This window comes from Pleuronectes platessa, chromosome 4 (assembly GCF_947347685.1).
Source record: "Pleuronectes platessa chromosome 4, fPlePla1.1, whole genome shotgun sequence".
In the NCBI taxonomy this organism is placed as follows: Eukaryota; Metazoa; Chordata; class Actinopteri; order Pleuronectiformes; family Pleuronectidae; genus Pleuronectes; species Pleuronectes platessa.
Genome location: NC_070629.1, coordinates 17487661 through 17509853, shown reverse-complemented (window position 1 = coordinate 17509853; position 22193 = coordinate 17487661). Strand labels below are relative to the sequence as shown.

Here is a 22193-nt window from a genome sequence, read left to right as displayed (position 1 = left end):
ATATCCAACACACACACACACACACACGCTAACGCTCGCATGTGCCTGGTAGAAAACCGGTCTGTTTGGACGGGACACACAATGAGAGGGTTATGTTAGCCGTCCCCGATCCCTCGACCCCCCCCCCCCCCCACACACACACACACACACCAACAACAACAACAAAACAACACACAAACAAAAATTCTGAGGGGACGTTTGTCGACAGGCACGCCACTCTGGGACATAAAAAAGGCATTGTTAACAAACCCTCCCAGCTCCACAAACAAGAGCCACTGATTCCCTAACAATACAAGCCCCTGGATGCACTCACCCACCAGCTCTGCACAACCTCACACCAGCACAATAAATAACCTGCACAACAAAAGGCCATTGTCTGTAAAAGCCTACAGTTTAGGCATTATTGCCATGATATACAGTGTTGGAATAACATATTGGCAGCTGAGCCTTATATATACGATGCATCATGCCGGCGTTATTGGGGCTTATACAGACTCGCATGCAGTCATATTTATAAGAGCTTTCTGTGCAGATGGGAGGCATCTTGGCAAAAACACTCAGCTGTTAGCTTTCCATATTCCAGTCAGCTTCAATAGCTTCACCCATGGGATGAAGGGTGAGGAATGTCTGGCAGTCCAATAGCAGCGAGTCGTCTGTCATCTCTAATCAAAACATGCCTGCCTAGACTAATGTCAACCCTGTAATAGCAATAAGGACTAATTGACTTCACAGCCAACTGCTGCATCTTTGTGCCGGGCTAGGTTTCATCAATGGCAAATAACAGGCTAACAAAGCGCTGAGCCATTATGGCTATTTGGCAACCGCATGCAGAACGTGGAGAATGCAAAGAGCTGAGGTCAAGCAAATATAAAATTTTGATATAATGTTTTACCGAGGCAGGTCTGAGTTTAAACCTTGGATGGATGTGTTCCAAATGCTGGAATGAGGGGCGTTGAAGGTCTTATGAATACTTGAGGATATTATGCGGAATTAAACCATATGTTTTCAGCCACTACATGAGCTGCATACTACCAGTGAAGTTTGGATGGGCTGGAGATGACCTGTCAGGTAGAATTTAGTTAACGCTGTTAGATACAAGTGGTGGTTAAAGTGGCCACATTGACCATTTACAGGGTAATAACTTTGATTTGGGGATCTACAAGGATAAGCTTAGCTGCAATGTCATGTTCAAAATATGCATTTGTCTCACACAGTATGCTGCTTCTTCACCTCTTCACACCTTCTGGCTGAAATACTTTGTTTGGGTATTGGCCGGCCTCCCGAAGAGCCATTTCTGCTCTCATTAATAAGCTGGCCAAATCTTCTGTGATTGGTCAATTGCTTAGAGCATGTGTTACCTACAGGCTCCATGATCAGCTGTAAACACAGCTGTAGCCATGGTAGCAATGGCGTATGTGCTGATGCGCAAATTCTGGCCAAACTCTCCGGAAGGCTGGTGTGATAGGTGGTGACGCAGAATCTGCACGGAAAAAAGTCAGGAATGCAAAGAAGCCGTTTCAGGCAACTGGGAGGAGTAGGAGGGAAGGACTCCCTGTGCCTCTGACTTTGGCTTTTTTACGTGCACAAAAAGGTTCTGACACACTACAGAAAAGGACCAAACAGAATGAAATGGGCACTTTAAGGTGGATTGTGCCCTTAGGTGCATTTAGAGTCTGTGTTTGTCTATTCTGGTGAGAGAGACAGGATCGTTCCTGCAGTTCGGCTCTCACCTGGTTCTGCTCTTTGCACAAGCACCGGGGACTCATAACCCACTCTGCTCCCTTGTGAGATTTCGGAATAAAAGAAATGCCCTCAAATACTGTGGGAGGCGTGTAACTCTACTACCACGGCCACGCAGGTCAGTGAGGAAAACAATGCACCGTCCACTGCAGTTCTCGGAAACAACCAGAGCCTCCACTTCTCAGAAGCACTGGTTACGTAAGGTTCTAAATTCTGCTCTCTTTACACCTACACTACAGGTGAACAGTGCAGAGAGGCAACAGTGAGCTGAGGCCTGATTTCTGACTTTGACACCACCTGGTCACATGACATTTACATCTGATGTGGTATTTTAAATTAAATAAATGTTTCACTTATATCACAGAGCCTATCACAAATGGTGGTAGCAGAGGCTTTGAGTGCTGAGTTTATTGAAATGTAGCTGTAGCATGTTTAATTAAAAAGTAATTCAGATTTAATAGCAACACAACTATAGAGCAAGCTATCTGTGTGGCAACCACAAGTCTACAGCCCTTAACAGATAAGAACTCAGGAAAATGTCCAGACAATAGTGTCCAGACCTTCTCATGAATGAAGTGATGAAAGGATAAAGATGAATGCAGCAGGAGACTCTCCGGGTTACACGCGTTCACAACAACAAGACAGTTCCCGGGGCGGTCAGGTGAGAGGTGGCGTCTGGGTAGAGCATGCAGGAGGCAGGACGTACTGTATAAACCTTGTTGAGCGAAATTGTGTGTTTTTGTTTACAGCGCATTGACAAGGACGTCGACCCTTAGCCCCAAAAGCTCTCAAATCTTATCGTATTTCTAAGTTGGCATCTTCGTCTGCATTTCCTACATGCACGGCTCCTCTTCCTCAACCTCAGATATTTGTATTCTTTTTGGTTTTTGCAGTTTTGCGGTGGTTACATGTGCCTCCTGTGAACTAACCCGCAACCTGAAACCCATCTCATGCCTGCGTTCACACTCGGAGAATCCCTCGGCTCAATCTGTTTGTTTCCTGCACTGCACAACCAAGGTGCTCTTACAACACGCCTGAGTCTTTGTGCTCCCGCTGATGCCAGCGAGGGACTGTGAGCAATGAGAGCTTGGCTTAAGATTGTCAGACAAACCGCAGGGGAAACACATCCTCTCCTCCTCTTATTGCCACAGCCTTTGTTGTATTGTTTTGCACAGTAGCAGCATCAGTTGTCATCTAATACTTTCACACAGAAACCCCTGCGAACACTGTGACACGCTGAACAGATGTGACGGGTAGAGCTGTGGAGTTCATCCCAGATGTTGATCACAGATACGCAGCCGCATTAAAAACTAAATTCCGCTCTTTGAAAAAAACAACAACCATTTTCCGATTTTTTTCCCCCTGCAGCAGATGCCGCCTCGCCAGGCAGGACTTCGGAACATAAATCACAAACCCTCCAAACTCGCTTCAGCCAAATGTGAAAAATTAGCGGTACTTTCTTGGTTTTCATGCTAGGATTTATATTTTCTGAGTAAACCTTATTACACACCATTTGTTAAGCATTGTTGATATTGCAAAAATTTCTTATCCAAATGTGACACAATCCTTTATTGTCCTCGACAGGTCCATTCACAGCTTAACGCAACAACAATAAAACAAGGGCTCCTTTTTTCCTCTACCCATCCTGTGGTGGCTCACTTGAATATTCAAACAGTGTTCATTGTCTTTTTGTGTTTTGTTCATTGTTTGTTGTGCTGTCATTCCTCTGCTTGGCTCCTGAACTTCAAAGAAAGGCTTATGTCAATTTATGATGAAATGGAGTGAGCAGGCGAGGGAGGAAAGAGGGAGAGAGCGAGCAGCAGAAAACCTTCACGCTAAATGGCCCTGCCTCGAAATGTATGCTTATTAATGGGTGTTCAATAAATCAATGGAATATAATTAAATTCAAACAATGTGATTTCTTCTCTCACTTGCCGAAGCCCGACTCCGAGCATCGCTCTCTGCGGGGCCTAAGGTGACCCCAATTCCCATGGTCCAAAGGACAACGCTGCCGTCTCTCACTGGAGGGTGTCACAGATCCAATAGTCAGTCATGCATAACATTAGTGTGTTGTGAAGCCCACGAGGCAATCAAATAGTGCACCGTCGAAATGTTGACACTGATCTCATTTGATATATTTGAAGTGTGACAAAGTCATTTTTGCTCTGCTGGATGTTAAGAAGTATAAAAGGCGAGGATGACACAACTGCTCACAGCTAAGCTAGCTGGGGAGGAAGCAGACATTTTTCTCTGCATATTTTCCTCCTCGCTGCGGTTTCCATCGATGAGACTCGGCAGCCTCTCCTCTCCCTCGGTAATGTGTGCTATCCAGCTGTTGTCTTCCCGCTCCCTCTTGAAGCCGGCCCTGACCGTGCCAGCACAGGGACTCCAGTTGGACGGAGTGGGAGGTGAGCCTGCGGTTGGTAATCACCTGCTGGCTAAAGGCACAGATGGCACAAACACCGGCAAGATGTTTGTGCAGCAGCAATCCAAGAAGTCTTCCTGACAGGCTGACAGACAAAAACACAGAAACCTGAGAAGCCCACAGCGAGCTGAGGGATTACCGCGTGCAGATCTGGGATGCAGGAACCCTGGCAACCCGGCAGCGAGAGAGAGAGAGAGAGAGCTACCCAAAGTGCAAAGTGTTAAAGCATCGATCTCTTGTGTTCACGGGCAAGGTCTTGGTGTCACTCAACGATTGGTGAAAGTGAAAAAGTGGGCAGGCCGTAATGATTTCAAATGGTCGAGGCTTTCCATGACAAAAGCCAACCTGATAAGGGCTCCTGTTATCAGTCAGCCAGTCCAGCCATGGATAGAATTGAGAAGCGAGGTCATCGCGAAGATAACGGCGAATGCAGAGCTTTGATTATCTCCTTCCTCCCAAGGATTTTGGATACCTTTTCGTCGCTCCTATGATTTATTGGGTAGAACAAAGACTTGCATGCTGTTACAGGTCTCAGAACTACGCCTCAAGGAGAACACGGCTGGTGTGCACCTGTTAAGATTTATTCTTGAGCCGCCATGACTTTGAATCTCCCGACACACCGACGGAGCCAGTCGATTTAAGTTTCCACCAGGATTAACAGAAGATAGACGCTGATGTACATGTATTTATTAAGAAACAGTTTGAGTGAATGTGCAACTGTCACTGAAATCAGGTGCAAAGCCTGTTTGCTTTTCTCTCTGAGCTCCAGATGAAGGAAGTTTGGCGAAAGTCATTTAGTTTATTGATGTTGCTTGCTGATTTTTTTATTTATTTTTTATCCTCGCCAAGTCTACCGACACTTCAACCACATCAGAGTAAAAATACCCCGGAGACATCCCTCTTCCTGAAGACCCCCCCGACAGATGAGCTCCTTCTGCTCCGTGTTACTGCTCGGTGCCTTGGTTTGTCCTTCACAAGAGACAGGTAATACTGCCAAGACCCAGTAATTAGTGCAGATGGAGACTGTAATACTCTCTTCCCCTCCCTGCAGAAATGCCAAGAGAGGCAATCTATAAATTCCTGCATATTAATGCAATTTAAAACCACTCCAGACACCTTGCTGAAGGCAGGTGATAAAAAGGTGAAAGGCACACAGCTGCTGATATGTCAGTGACATCAGTCCTGTCTCAGCAAGTCGCTCATCAGACACACACACACCAAAATAACTTGATAATTTATCTCTTTTCCAGTAAATGCTTTCCCAAATCCATACCTTAGGCCGTACAACCGGGCCTCTATCAATAATTAAATGGTAATCTGAAATCCCATTTTAGTTGGGTCATCTTTCTGCGCCATTGTCCCTGCTTCTCCTCTTCCTCCATCTATTTTTTCCCCCTCTTTCTGTAAGATCTAGTTAGAGATTCCATTAGCATGAGAAAGCAGGCTGGTAATTGTCTTCACCCTACTGAGTGATCCCTGGATAGAGGATTAGGCGGAGAGAAAGCCCCGTTTCAACTCGGAGCACAGATGCTGCCCACAGCTATACCCACTCCAGATTAGATTAGACTGCACAGGGATGAAACTGACTGGAAACTTCAAGCCACGCTAAACATGAACTGTGGACAGGAGGTTAAAAACAATAAACTTTAGTTCACCTTTCACCGCCAACTGTGACCCCCTTTCTTTTCCTTTTTTCCAGGGAAAAATTATTTTAAATCTACTAATATGCTTTCCTGCTGAAATCAGGTCTTGGGGGAGGCAGCTTACATTCTCTCTCTCTCTCTCTCTCTCTCTCTCTCTCTGAAATACACAAAGTATTTAGAGCTGAATCTCCCTAAATCATCCCCCTGGGCCACCCTGTCCGTCACTAATCTGCACGCCACCGCCCCCTCATATGGAGGTGTCACATTTCTGGCACTCCTCGGTGGGATAAGCACTTCAAACACAACAGCTTCTCCTCTTGACCTTTCCATGATGATGATCGATTAAGCTCATTGGATTAATTCCATAAACACGCAACCATTACATCAAAAAGGCAAGGAATATACCTCCGAGGCAGAACTTGAAATCCACATAAGCTTCAAGAGGGTTTTGCTTTTTCAATCCCCTTCTTGCAGCGCATTAATAGGCACGGAGCCTTTTCCGAAGCTGTTTAGGTATCTGAATCACCTCAGTTCTCCCTTCCAGTAATTATCGAGGTGAATTGAAGTGAAGTGAAGTGAAGAGCAATGACAACAGAGAGAAATTCAACCGCTATCAGTACTCCATAAAACCTGCCATGCAGAAAAACTGTTTAGCTCGCTCCCCTGCCCGGGTGCAGCATTAAACTGGCAACAAAACAAGTGAAAAGTTTGCAAGTCAAACAAAGCAAATATGGTTGTTTATGCTTTAAAAAAAAAAAAATAGCAGAACACACTGCAGAGAGTCAGACAGGGACGACTCGACCCGGCTCTTCACCTGTTCAGGGAGCTCTGTGGGGTAGAGCAGGGAGCACTGAGGCCAAGGTCTGCGTCTTGCTTGCTGCATGAGCCATTAAGTTACAACACAGCAGGCTTTCTCTTTTCATGCTTGAACACCTTCTACATGCTTTCAGCAAGGACAAGACTAAATCATCTAAAGTGAAACACCAGGGAGCAGAAACCCAAGAGGACAGCAGAGCATTTCAACACCGGAATGCTTTTAAAACACAACAAATCGCGTGTCACTTCCAATCCCGTTTGTGGAAGTTTAAACAGGAAATCTAAAAACCAGTTTCATTTCAATGGGAAAAATGGGATATCTCCCTTCAGGGAGCCCAACTGGACTCCTCCTGTTTGTGATCACAGTGGCCAGCGAGCTCTGCTGCAGCTCTGAGGGACTCCTGCTCTATGGTAATCATATCCTATTTGAATAATGAGGCAGTACCACCACTCCTGCTGCCCGTTCCCCCAGCATCCTTGACTGGAGTCTTTGATAGACACTAATTCCAGCTCCATCTATAAAGCTCCTCTCATGCATTTTTAATAGATTCTATTACTTTAGGATTAAATTATAAAAGACTGTCCTCCTTAAATTTTTAATAGTTTGCATAATTGGTATCAGGGCCTGAATGCGAACCATAAAAACCCAGTTTGTAGTGGACTGAGCAAGACAAAAACCACAGGACAGCAAAACTGACACACGGGGAACGACACTATCGCAGGACAGCACGTATCCGTACATGCACATGCATTGCTCCGTTGCTCTGGAGAATAAGGTGGTGTGACCTCGGTGCTGTGAATGACGGGGACAATAAGGTCAGGGACCATGAGAGCTGCTTTTCACAGCTGAGCTACTGGAGGAGACAGAGGCAGGACGAGTCACCTGATGGAAACAGGAGACACGAACCAGGTGTCCACAGACACCTGCTGCCACTAATACCACAGCAGTCACCGGGGCAAACAGCAAAAACTACTTAGTGGATGTACAGCTTCCCTTTGTCCCCACAGTCACTGATAACTGTGTTCAGTCAGCTTAAATGGAAATGTATTTCCCCTCTGTGTTCGCACTTCCTGGCAGATCAGCCATGAGTTAAATGTCATCTGCACCCGCTCACTCTCTCTGCATCTCCCGCTCGGCTCTATCCAATAACAGACAGAGCGTACAGGAGAGCAAATGTGTCTGAGGCATCTCCTGTAAACTAGAACCCCCTTAGAAATCTATGCACGTCACCATCCCCCAAATTAGCACCGCAGGGACACCCCCCTCACCGCCCCCGCCTGCTGGCGGCAGCTCTTTGGCATATCTGTACCGGGGAAAATATTTCACACTGTATGAATTATTAAGTGTGGGGCCAGTGCTAAGCAGTGTGGAGATAGACCAGTTATTCACAGCTCTATTGGGACGGATGCGTCGGGAACCCGGGCCGCTCGCCTATCAGATCGTTTGTCATGAGCGATAGACAATTTACAATGAGAGAATTTTTCAATTTATTCATTCTGCTGTCACTGCAGTTTTCTACCTCCACTCATTCCACTCAACAACCCCCCTCCTCCTTTAACTCTGTCTCGTCTGGTGCGGGGGCTCCACGCCTGCACCCACCGCCTGCTTCTCTGTCTGATACCGACTGACTTTTCTTCAGCCTAAGGAGAAAGGTGGCAGTGAAATACATGTGCAGGAGACATGAGGAGAGCAATCCAGGAGCTTTAATCATCTTCACTTCTGGAAAGGTGCATGTGTTGGGGACAACCTGTCACAGCTGAGGGGTTCAGGCCCCAGAAGTGACTGTGGCTCTGCGATAAAGGAAAGGAACAGGAAACGAGGGGATGAGGGGGCTTGATTGTGCCTCTTCAGGACTAAGCTCCTGGCTAGAGTGTGACCCCCCATTACTTTCAAACAAAAGAACAATAACTGAATTAAACTGCAGCTGACTTTATACTGTCAGAGGCAGAGAGAAAAGAAGAGTCTAAAAGCCTAAACATGATCAATATCGTAAGTACAACTACTTCGACCTGCACTGGAATAAAATAATGGGTTTCAACAAGAAAAATCATCTTTTGGTTGATGGGAGTTTTATTCAAGAGAAAGAAAAGGGTCCCAGAGGGAATGGCTTATTTCCACCTGAGAGAAAATACTAAATAACAACAAGCATGTAGATAAAAACAATATCTGGCAGACTGGAATTTAGACATTAATGACTGAAGGCGAAGCAACTCTCAAAACAGCCACAGATTTAGGTTTTTCACCGTTTCCCTCTGTTTAATAGGACGATCCACAGAACAGACTGGCCTCAAAAACCCTGAAACAGAGCTCCACCATCAAGAGACCAAACGTGGATTGTGTCATAGGGATTTTTTTAATTATAAGCTATAAAATTACATCAGCAGCTTTGTTGATCTGAATCCTCAGCAGCAGCAGTTTGACCTGAACAGCAGCCCAGAGTGCTTCTCTATCGGTTGTGTCTTTTGAAAGCATGATGCAGAAGGATTGCACTGAATAGGCCTTGATTTGAAAGGCAGAGATGTTAGATAAATCCTGATGATGCATTCTTATACTCAAATACCCACAGCCCCTCCACACACACACACACACACACACACACACACACACATGAAAACACAGACACACAGTGCCAACAATCCCACTGAGGGCAGCATTTGTTTGGGGACAAGGTGACCCTGTTGCCTAGGGGCCTGTGAACAGGCACAATGAAAGCCTCTCATCCTGCACAAACCCAGCCGGCTGTGTTGGGCTGACGGCGGGTGGAGGGGAGAGGGGAGCAGGGTGGGCTGTGAGGGGCATCACAACGCCCTGCCACTGCAGTTTTTAAACCCTATTCAGGAAGCCCCCTGAGATAGCTCCTTTCACACCCTGCACAGACGGAGCAAAATCCCCGCTTGTAACCCAGAGTCACGCAGTCAACAGATGGAGCCGCTATTGAGTGAAGGATCGCGCCGACTGGGGCGGCTCCCCATCCATCCCCGCTGGAAACAATGGGGCAGCAGGTCAAGAGTGCTGTCTCTCAGAGGAGGGGTCAGGGAGGAGGGGCGTGCTCCGACACAGTCGAGCTATGCGAGCGCTTTGAAAGCAAAGGGACTGGGAGAGAATCTGCTTTGGATGATGGGCAGAGAGGGGGGGGGGGGGACTCATGGCTGGTTGCAGGGGATCACGCTCAGGTGGAGGGGTGTTAGCATGTGAATCTGGGGCAGAGGCGTTTGTGTTTAACCTGCAACCAAGATCAAAAACACATCCCAGCGCATACAGTACACACGTTGAGAGGAAACACAGAGCTGCAGTTTAGCACACGTTTAAAGGGCCAACTGAACTGAACTCACTCATCTTTGTGCACAGAAAAAACTGCATAAAGCACAGAGAACTTCACTGTGGATATAAAGCACTGCAGCGATGCTATACACACAGAGAGCAGAGAAAACCTTCACCACTGCAAAACACATGCAGCGCCCTGAGGACATTTTTTCATATAATACTGAAGTGGACAAACTTAAAACCGGTGTCAACTATCAGAAAACTAGGCCAAAATTCTGTCAAGTTAATGAATCACATGATTAAAATAACAAATGCGTCGCCTCGACATTTCTTTATTGTTCAAACTATCAATATTCTCCGAGCAGCAGAAGCAGCATGAGAGATTACAGTGAAGTGCCCGACTAAAGCCAATACAAAAAGTGGAGTTATATTGTTCTGAAGTCCTTATAAATGGATTGGCTACACAACTGTGAATAGCTCCGTGCACACATGGGTTGTGTGCTTGCACCGGGTGTGTGATCGCACAGATGAGCACAAAGCAGTCTTTGCTCCCAGTTGGAGAACCTATATCCATTTCCATTGACCAGAAGTCTTGCGATCATGTGACCCTGACCTGGTAGTCAATTAGTCATCGGAGTTGCCCGGCCTCACTGGGTTTCCATGACAGGAGAGCAGACAAAGACATGAGGAGGGTAATGCCCAGATCCCATAACTTCTATCTTTATATGGTGGGAACGCCCCTAGTGCTGAAACACAGAACACCGTCACCACGTGTTCCCCGTCCTTGAAAAGTTTGGTTTATGGAGCTGTTCTACACGGGAAGGCACTCATTACAAAGCAGGATGTGTCAGGAGCATTGCAGTAATTCTCTATTAACAACTACTTAAAAAAGGAAGTACAGAGACTGAAAAAAGACTTTCGGCCACTTGGGATATCTTCCCAAATCACACCTAATTAAAGGCAAAGGCTGAGTCCATGAAACCAGAGTTCAGAAAGCCATTTAAACACAGAGACGAGGCCGATACTCTTCTGGGTTGTAACAAACTTTGCGTCTCCTTCAAACAAATTGTCAGATAAGTACAAAGGGACAAAGGCTTGACTTGTTATTCTTCTTTATTCTACTGTTGTGCTGTCTGAGCCCAGAACTAGAAGGAAATAAAGCCTATGCTGAATCACGCCGAAAGGAATCAATAAGTGCAAAGAAAGGGAAAATGGCCATAAACACAGAGGCTTTTATTCAGAGTGCTGGGATGCAGATGAAAGCACCGAACGCACCTGCAGAGCAGAGCCGAGAGCGGAGGAAGACAAGAAGGCCCACAGCGTTAACAGGTGGGGCCAGAATCTGCTGGTTATATTCAGACCTCAGCACCATCCATCTCCACAGCCGCTGAAGCACAGCAGATTTATAACATTGTTGGTTTTACAGCGGCTCGACTTCCCTGCCACAACGAGAGGGATTCAGGCCCGGTCGCCCCCTTTTTTCTTTTCAGTGTGGTCTTACAAAGTCTTCTCACTTTTCTGCAAACAACACCGCTGGGCCGCAGCCCTTATTTAAAAGATTAATAGGATGCTGTCTGGGCAGAGGGGCAATCAGCGAGGTTTCTGTAGCCCCCATTAGAGGGAGAGCCCGCTATCTTGGCGTTAAGGAGACCCCTCGTTATGCCACCGTTGCTTATTTACACTGAAGCAGACAAGCCGGTATAAAGCGTTCCCCCATGTGTGATTGTACAGAGCAAGCCTGAGGCGCGACGCGGATCATAGTGGCGCTGGCATCACTCCCACTGTCCCTTGAACACATACATCGATTTAGCTGTGCGACGACCTCGCTGCCAGCAAAAAGGTGAAACATGCTTGTGCCCTTTTTTACAGAGCGGCAAAGAAGGATAAAGGCACAGCATTGAACAGGCGTAAGAGGAGCTTGTGACGGAGGAAACTGTGTGAAAACAAGGCGAAGAGGAGAAACCATTGTCACAGTTACCAACTGGCTCCGCAGCTCAGCTGAGATGTCTGTGGCTTTCAAGCCCAGCTGTCAATCACAGCGGCGAGCATCAATGGGGTAAATTTGAATGATAAAACGATAAGTCATGAGCAGGCGATTTCCCTGTCACCGGGGACAGAGGCTGTTTGAGAGTAACTCAATATGGGTGGAGGGATTTCACCGCAGCCATATGGAATTTGGTTTTTGCCTCGAGTTGTTGCTGGCTTCGCCCCTCAATCATGACAGAATGTGTAATCACCAAATGTCTTCCTCTCAAACCCTGTTACAATTGGCAGCACAGCGCTGTCACGGAAGACGGGGGAACAAAATGGAAAGCTGACTAAAAGACAAGCTTTAAGTGACACTTAATTTGAGATACCCAGGCATTCTCTCAGCTCCAGTAAACAGGATCCATCAAACTTTGCCCAGAGCCTGTGTAAGTCTGCAGCTGTCTGTGGGGAGCGGAGCAGTATGCCTGAGAGGCCCCTTAGTTATCAAGAGGACTGATGAAGAAATCACCTCCTTTAATAGTTCCCAAAAACATCGAAGAAGACGAGGCACAGGAATGATTTTAACAAGTGCAAATTTTCATCTCTCTACTGCTACACGGTAAAAGCGTTTCCTCCTTTAAAGACAAACCAGACCGGGAGGAAAAAAAAAAAGCACGACAGAAGCTAATGACGGCCTCAGAGAAGAGACGGAGAGAGAGAGAGAGAGAGAGAGAGAGAGAGAGAGAGAGAGAGAGAGAGAGAGAGAGAGAGAGAGAGAGAGAGAGAGAGAGAGAGAGAGAGAGTAAAAACAACACGAGTGAGCCGGTGAGGGAGTATATGAGGGAACTGTGAACAGCTGCTTTCTCCCCTCTTCTCTTTGCTCGTCCCAGGAGAGAGTCCCTTGCGATCTCCCTGATCCTAGTTTGTGGCTGACAGAGGGGACCGCAGCTCTGTTCATCTCCCCGCTCACACGGCTCTGTGCACCCCCCCCCCCACCCACGCCGCTGCCGCTCGCCTCACTGTCGCTCCAGTGCCAGGAGGAAAAGATGGTGGGGAGGGGGAGAGGGGGGGCTACATCAAGGAGAGACTCTCCCAGTGGGTTCTCGTCAGTTCCAGGCCATTGCACCTTGCTCGCTGGGATTTTGTTTACACACACACACACAACACACACACACACACACACACACACACACACACACACACACACACACACACACACACACACACAGACACACACACACTCATATCCATACAGAGGCAGATGGCTATTAATGGACACGATAATGTGCCGGAGGTTTTTTTTTGTTTCTTCGGGGCCGTACAGTCACGTGTTTTGATTTTTACGAACTGTTGTGATAGTGACAATCGCTTCAGTAACAGATCGCCGGGAGTTGGTGACAAAAAAGACAACACAAAGTAACAGTCCGTTACCTCTCGGAGTTTATTTGAGTGGCACAGGAGCAGATCACGATGGAGCTGGTTGATGTGGTCAGTGATAATGTGCAGCCAAAAGGCCTGACACACTTCCCCGGTCTTTGGGGACGGGAAGAGAGTGGCAGGCTGCCCTTGTGCATTCAGTCTGTACAGATGTTGCCTTGGAGAGCGGCTGACTGGCTGGCTGCGGTGACAGCTGGACAGCTGTTCCTATAGATGCAGCCACGGAAGCATGCCATGGAGATGGGGGAGGTGGGGGGGGGGATAGAGCTGTATGTTTAGTTTATCTGTATGAAGTTCCCAGGACGTGCAAAGCTGTCACTTTTTAGCGATGGTGCATGAGCCCGGATAAGGAAAGATGGCACTGAACAGGATACGGAGAGAGAGCACAGATGGGTAAATATCAAACGCGGCTGACGTTAGTTAAAGAAGCTCCAATAACAAAACTGATTTTCTGTAAACTGTAATTTGTCGATCTGAAAGTGAACAGTTATTGCAATAACCAATAGGCTACACTGGCAGGAGTCAAAACATTTATTTTTGATCCGTGAGCCCTGTGATGTTTTATCAGCAAAAGAAATAAAAGTTTAATATGAACTTCACAGGGAATTTCAAGTAAATTTTTTACTTCTTCCTTGAAAAGAAGGGGGGGGTTGTCTATTTTCAAAAGCAGAGAGGATAATTGGCTCAGAGTTAAAAACCACTCTGGACTTTGTGCCAACATCAGTGACTGCTGGTGATGAAAGGCAGTTTAAATTGGGGTCATGTTCCGATATCATACTTTTATTCTGCCACTTAAAAACACAGTTGCCTAAAATTATAGAGACCTGCAGGAGAAGAGTGTGATTAAAGACAGCGTATAGATTAACGTCTTAACTCAGGGCTGAGATTTGGAAAGACAAAAAAAAGAAACTACTGGGTTGGGGGGGGGGGGGGGGGGGGGGGGAACGAGTTTAAATGTTGGAAAACACTCAGCTGTATGAAATGTTTTTCACCTGCTGAATAAACAGGCAGCAAATCAGGAGTTAAACAGCTTGGATTGACGCCAGTCAATTCTGCCAAAACGCTCATTTTTCCTGAGCGAGCCAGGCTATTCATTATGCCACAAAAGGTCAGCAATTTGTTCAACTCAATAAAAATGTTAATAAAACTAAGAGCTCACAAAACCAAGCACTCAAAGGCTCTGCTTCACCCCAACATAAAGTGAATATGTGAATGTGTGCGGTTGTGAGGCTGCGTCTCTTTAAGCACGAGGTCGCCGCTGCAGCGTGACGTAGGTCAAAGGTTGAGCAGCAGCAGCGATCGAGCAGGAAGTATATCTTTGGCCTGGTCGTAATCCCGGTCAAACTCCACCAACTACTCAACGCAATACACACATGCTGACACACACACATCCACACACACAGTTCGGTAACCTACAATAACCTAGAGTTTGCACCCCCGCATCAAAATCTCCAATTCCAGCTCGTACCCTCAACCCACTCCTCTTAATAAATGAAAAGACCCATTAGGCAGATTTCAAAGGCCGCCAGTGAGCTTATAATTACGTACAAAGTCTTTTAGAGGAAAAAGTGATTACTCTGGATGCAAGTCTGGAAATAGGTGGGGGTGGGTTATTGCTAAGCAACCAGTCATTATCCTCCAGACTGGAGCACGGTGACCGGCCATCCGTCTAACTCCGGTGGCTCGCCTGGCTCCTGTGCAAAACCCCCCTCCCTCCTTCCCCTCCGCCACTCTCTCTCTTCCCTCTTCCTCGCTCCCTCTCTCTCTGCCGTCTCCCCGTCCAAATACAAACAGAGATAAAGAACGCTGCAATCGCTCTTGACACACAAATAGGTTAACACAATAAAGCCGGCTTTGCCTGGCTCACTCGAGGGAGGAAAGCAATTCCAGCAGCAGGCAGGAGGTAATAAAACAGGGCTAGGAGTGCGGGTGTATGTGTGTGTGTGTGTGTGCGCGTGTGTGTGTGTGTGTGTCCATACATGTCCTCATGTCAGTCTTCCTATGATTTTGTATGTGAGTGGAGGCAGGCGCACAGAAGCTCTTTGGCCTCGGGGCCTAATATCCCACGGATTTTCAACCTTTCCTTGACACAAATAATAACGGGCTAGAAAATGATGGAAATTCCAGGCTACTCCTCCATTTAGATTAAGGAAATGGTGGCTTTGCATTAACAATGTAGCTGACCCGCACCCTACACAAACACATAAACATCTCCCTATGGGTCACATATCCACCAGCTCCCTTGTAAACGGTCTACAGCGCGGTTAAAATTCAACAGGTAGATTTAATGAGTTTTATCTCTGCGCGCCTCGGCTTACGCTCCCTGATGCGGCTGCCAGTCCCGGCAATAAATGATCAAAATCTCCAGAGTTATATTAAATCGTGTTGCATTCACGCTGAAGTCGGGAAAATGGCAAAGTGGCTTTTGCAATTACAATCCGGACCAGACAACATTGTTTTCTCCAGTCAGTGGAAATTTCATTACCTTATACAGCAACCGCCTCAGAATTAGGTAATAGCGTCTTTTTGTCAGAGACACAATCCGTCTGTGGGAGGTGGGACACCCTGCGAGTCTTATCCATTTTACAACAATATGCAGCCACTGCCAGTCAGCGTCCAGATGCTGGTCAGCATAATGTGCCGTGTTATTCAGCGATATGGAGGAAGTGAATGAAGAAAAGAGCAGTCAATAGCTAATTCCTGGATTGACTGTAGTGTAATCAAAAGCATTGAACCTTGATACATCCATGCAGCCAACGTGTCTCTCCTCAGGCTATTATGGACTGATGACGTGGGTCACACGCGGCTCCATCGCTCGCATGTCAATAAACAGAGGGCGGGGCGAGGCGAGAACATTTTCCTGTGGAAGGACTGAACTCTGAAGAAACCCCAATTAAAGCTTCTGGGAAAGTTTGGCGTGTTCAGGTCGCGCAGGACGGCCATTTGTACGTGTCAATCAATTCTCCCTGCTTTTACCCGCTGTTCCTTCCACCAGGTAATCAAACAGCGCAGATGTAGAGTGGTGGCCATTGTCAACAGGGAATAAATTACCAAAGCATGAAGAGAAAACATCTTATCTGTCTGATGTATTTCCTGCTTCTGCAGAAAGCTCCAAAGCCCGAGGGAGAGCAGTCAACCAAAATGCAGGGGGATGGAGATTAGGATGATGTGCGGCTCCTTGTTCCATTAAAGTTTGATCTTCCTCAATAGCCGAGGAGAATCAGATATCTCCCATTCAAGATTAAAGTACACCAGCATAGAGGGAGAGATTAATCAGAGGCCTGCATGAGATAAAAACAGCCCCGCTTCTGGCATGGAAAACAGTGGCAATAAAGAGTTCAGCTGATAATGTGAAACATGGCGCGGCACAATAGCAAATCAAACAGCATGTAGGGGCCTGCAAAACAAATCAAAGCGCCGACTAGACTGCGCTACAGAGGCTGGAGGAGTGAAGCAGAGGCTGATCTGATAGTAACCCAGGCCTTCATTTTATTACTGGTTGAGGTTGGAGAGGGCGCGCTGAGAATTTCCCCATGTTGCTCACTGTCGCCAGGCTCTCATTCCCTCTCCTCCTCCTCTCCTTGAGATCAATGGCGCTGGGGTGATTTCACAGCAGCCTGCACTGTCACCCAGAACAAATCAATGTGACCATGAGGAAGGCAAGAGCGGCATTGTTTTTAAGGAGAGCAAATTCGCTGTTGGAGAGCTTGTCAGATTTGCTTTATTCTCTTTCTTCCCCCAAGAACACTTTGGAAGGAGCATGCCTCCACTCAGTTCTTTTTTTTTTGTTTGACTGCATGGGTTATGGAGCTGCGCAGCACTCAGGCTCCCCACACCTAGAGCACTCACTCGCCACACATGTCTGCAGACTATATTTCACTACATGCTCGAGAGCATTTTCAAACAATAAAGAAAAATGGACTAACGGCCGTAACCTTTCCAAATTATAGGCTGTACATTAACCTCGAGGCCTGGTGAGACGTGACTTCCATTCAACCTGACAGAGGGCGAGGGGGGGGCGGGCGCGGGAGGGGGGGGTCGGAGGATCGCCGCTGTCCGTCATGCACTAAGTAGCTGCAGATAACCCCGGTGAGGAGCTGCCAACGTCTGCCATCGCGGTGGATCAGATCACATGAGCAGAGCGGTGGTCAGGTAAACCTTTTACTGCAGCCAGAGGAAGAGGAAATCATCTGTGGATTAACCAGCGGACACACACACACACACACACAAATACACACACACACACAAATACACACACACACAAATACACACACACACACACACACACACACAGTCGTGCTACCGTAGAGCCGTCATCACACAAACTTAATTATTATATAGTATGAGTGGAATCTCATCCAGGCATCGCGCCACGAAACTTGTATTCATGAAAGTGCGGCGATTTAGCTGCAGTTTTCATTTCATATAGAAAATAACAAACTGAATCCTCAGAATCCATCTTGAGAGTGACCCTGAAACATTTGTGTTTGAGTATTTGACCCCAAAGTGGTCCAAAGATCAGGAAGCTGGGGAGAAGATGAGAGCTTTCCCTCTGACAGAGTCAGCACGGTTAGAAAGACGGAGGGTCAATGGTTCTCTGCTAAAATAGATATCATGTGCAGTTGGATGAATGGTAGCGTTGAGGTAGATAGCTAAAGCATTAAGTCCCGGTTGTGTTCCCTGTAAAAAGGAATAAAATCCACTCCCCCTGTACTAATGATGTCAGATCTCATCAACACCACCATCTTCACTGGAAACTAAACGTCTCCTTCGCTTCACTGAATTCCCACTGACTGTCTGAAGGCTGTGTTTGTTTCCCCACTATCGTCTGTGTGTGTTGCTTTTGTTTTATGTTGCTTTCTTCATGCTCCGTCTCCACATCCCGGACACTGATGTGCCAGACAAATCTCGCTGCAGGGACAAGGGTTTATACTAAATCATGTAGTATTGCAAAGTACAAGAAAGCCGGTGTCATTTTTGTTTGCCTGCACATGAAAAGTGTTGAAATAAAGACGCGATGAAGAGACTTTTTTCCTGACATGAGACACTTTGATCAGGTACCTAATGAGCCGCTGTTGACACGGCTTTGAGAGAAAACGATCCCGTTCGTTAAAAGTGTCCCATGAAATTTCCAAGTATAGGAATCTTTGAGTGCCTTTCTAGAATATCAGATAATCTAGAAAGGGTTGTCGGGAGAAGAAAAGTGCATTTCAGAATTATTTACAGCTGCAGTCTATCTTTCTATAAATGGAGTATGAACGGTAGATCTGTTCATTTGTGAATAAAAAGCAGAACTTTCAGTAAAAAAATTACTCTGGAACCGACCTGCATAGATAAGGCTTCTGACGTGGGGGTAGATCTTGAGTAACACACTCTCACACACACACACGCCCACACACACACACACATACACACATATACGTGTGTATCTACTATTTTAGTCATCTTAAGTGCCAAAATGAGTTTTGCTGCCTCTGGGTAAGTGTTGAGACAATCAAGCCATGCACGGATTAAAAAAGATTAATACTCAGCGCAGGAAATTAAACTTCAGTGACTTTAACGATATTCATGAGTCAAGCTCACTGATTCACTTCGGGCAGGCACTTTAATAAGCAAAGAATACAGTAAGGGGCCCAGACGCTATCAATCAATCACACTGATAGGCAATTTGAGTTGCAAATTGATAAAATGCCATGCTTCTCTTAGTGTATTACTTTTGTTAATGCGATGCTAAAATATGTTCCAACTGTTGGCAGTCTGAATGAGTCCATGCAGCAGCAGACTGGATTTTGACTTTAAGGTTTTTCTTAATTTTCATCAGTAAGGAGAGAAAGAGTGAAGCTAAACAGAAGTTTATAACAAACAAAGCTCGGGGAGGGATCCAGGGGCCAGTTGATCCTTCGGCACCCCAACTTAAATCTGATTGGGCCCCTGGCCTGTCAGCAGACTTTTAAAAAACTAGTCACTTAATAACAATATTAAATTAAGTTTTTTGTTTTTCTTAAGTACACAATGGACTTGAACAATTAGTTATTTTCTAAATACATTCAATGAGTTTAAAGCTATAGAGCTATCAAGGAATGATTTAAATGTGCACCTTACTGAATCAGGAATTGAGCTTGGATGTTGGACATATAGTTTGGTCACTCTGTGTAAATTGTGGCCCCTATATGCCCCGCCCCCCCCCCCCCCCGATTAAGAGAAAACCTTGATGCACCACTGAGTTAAGGTTAAGAAACATTTTTTCACAGTACACGGTGGACTTTTGTCAGTTTTGCCCAGCGCAACAGGAAACATGGTGAAAGTGAGAGGAAGGCAGGGGGAGTGGTGTTGAGCCTGCAGCGGGACACTTCCTGGGTCCAGAGTTGCAGAAAAAAAGAAGATCCAACATCTAAGCCAGAAAATAAAGAGGCAAACAAAAGCTACCAACTCCAAAAGGTAATTCAGTGACCTAGATATTAAAGCCTTTCTGCCGTTGCCTTCTCCCCTGCCTTGTCCAACCATCATGTTGAGTTAAGGGGAGCATTATGCTGGGGAGACTATTTGTTTAGGTGAGGAGCAGCCGCAGAGCTAATATGAGCACAATTTGCTCAGCAGGTCATAGGCGCAGAGTGGAGGAAGTAAATGAGGCAGTTCTGCCCCCTCGGGTGCAGCCCCTGCCTCATACATCACTGGATGTTTTATTCAATACAGCCAGGAAGGCTCCATGGCAGGTGCCCTGACTGTGGGGGCGCCTGCCCTGCTGCTGCTGGAGGGGCCCGGATTACATTCAGCCAGCAGCCTGTCTGAGCAGGACCCGGGCTGGCGAGGAAGATCAATTTTGAAGATGCTTGTAGTCTAATGATAAAACATTCCGTGTGCAGCTTTTTTCTCTCACTGCACAGTCAGCATAAGGTGCAGGGCTCATTTAGGTGCAGTGTCAGCGATGGAGCGCTGCAAAGCCAACCACAGCACAGGAGAGGTTCAAAGTTCACCGTGGTCGGGAAACAGCCCAAAGTTTTATGAGCTCGCATTTAAATAAAACATGAACTTTGCTTCTACTCAAAGATATTCCGACAGGGATGCATTTGCATTCACGGGAGATTCACGGGACAGTGACGAATTGCCTCCAGAGCTCAATGCAGCATCATCAACATGTCGCCGAGCGCAAAGTGAAAAGTTTTACAGCGTTACGCACACGTCCCCGTGAATTTTACGAGTCCTCTGATAAAAGCCACTCACGATATGTATGCACCATATAAAAGAGAATGTCTATCATTAACATCCGGGGTGGAAATAATCACTAATTGCAGCAGACACTGAAGTCACCTTCCCCGCACACACACGCACGCTGACGCACGGGGGCCCACTGAGGAGAAACTCGCACCTTCTGCTCTGACTCCTCCATCGGCACACATCCCTGTGTGCGGTGCCTGCGGTGCACTGCCCCTCACTATACACTTAATTGCCAGCCATACTTGAGAAGACCAGTATCACACATGAAAGCGGCTCCTGGAGCCATTCGGGAGCGCCTCCGTAACAACTCGGTTTTTTACAACACTTCCTTTATTGCGGGTCACGCATGGAAACAAAGGCTTTAAATCCTAGACGTCGTTCAGTGAGCAGCATCCCGGGAGAAGAAAACGGAGCATTTACAAACAGTCATTATTTTCCGCTGCGCCTCCGCTTACCATCCCACAGGATTCAGACCGCGGCCACGTTAATGGCCACAGAACCGACCCGACACATTCAACACATCTGCAGCACTCGGAGAAATGTAGATGGATATTTACCATAAATTGCTCCGTGGTGCAGACTAGAACTCCATGCAGATTGTAGTGTTCACTGAGCAATCTGCCTGACACCTCTCCGGTCCAAATTAAAAAGGATTCATTCTGTTCTCCAAAATCCAGCAGGCGCTTCGTCGATGTCAGACGCTGATTAAGTTTATCCTCCTCCGACGGGATGCAAATATGCCGGTAACCATGCGAATTAGATTCCACACTCTAGCTTCTGGCATGCAAAGTTAATAAGCTTCGCTTTCTCTCTCTCTCGACTCGGCTGCCAATTTTTGCCGAGTGCAAAAGCGCAGGTCGACAATTTCAGGAGCGTCCTCGGAAGGATTGCGCACCAGTAAGTGCGCTCCTGGGCTTCTCGGTGTATCCTCCGGAGCAGAATAAAAGGTCCTGTGGTTCCTCCTCTTTTATTTCCAAATAACAGAGGTGTCGGTAGAAGCACTGGCGGCTCGCACTGCTACGCAGTATTCCAAAATGCTCCGGCGTTACGCATGGGTTTAAAGTGGTCCACCCGCTCACCATACACGACCTTATGGGCACTGGATCATGCAAGTGTTAGTCATGTGTTGTTATATAGGCAATAGGTACCCTGAAGGAAATCAAGGCTGGGCCAAAGCAGCTGCCTGAAATATCCGAAACTGCTGCGATGCGATGTAAAGAAAAGCCCCGGCGTTCAGGCTCTGCTCCGTCCGTCACTTTCTCCGCGGTGTCGGCAGCCTCTCTGAGCTCTTTCCCCTCGATTCACACTCCGGTTCCCCGCTGAGGCAGTGGCCTGACCCTGGCAGCAGAGCTCGGGGACGCTCTCTTTGGTGTGCTGACCGAATAAGAAGTGGTTCAGTGTGGATAACGAGCTGGCTCCTGCGACCAGCTCCGGGATACGGTCCTGCCCTGGTGCCGAGCTGCCGAGACTGACAATAACCCGGAACGCTGCAGACTGTCAGGCAGCACAGACCGCCCACCGACCAATCACTGCACTCAGGGAATAGAAACATTCCCACGGGTTGGCCAATCATCGGTAATTGAGGACTGTTTCCATAGAGATGCGTCCAAGCGTCTGAAACCACGTTGTTTATTCGCGGAAGAAGAAAAGAAGCTGATCTGAATCTCGCTGGGAGGATGCAGAT

The 22193-nt window shown here is 46.9% G+C and overlaps 1 protein-coding gene across 1 annotated transcript in view; it reads right to left on the bottom strand.

Moving 5' to 3' along the window:
* fam222aa (family with sequence similarity 222 member Aa) overlaps positions 1–21965 on the bottom strand; it is a 47282-nt gene extending 25317 nt beyond the window's left edge. Inside the window, exon 1 of the mRNA XM_053421409.1 lies at positions 21067–21965. The gene's annotated coding sequence lies outside the window, so the exon portion shown is untranslated. The remainder of the gene's footprint in view (positions 1–21066) is intronic.
* Positions 21966–22193: the final 228 nt, after the last annotated feature.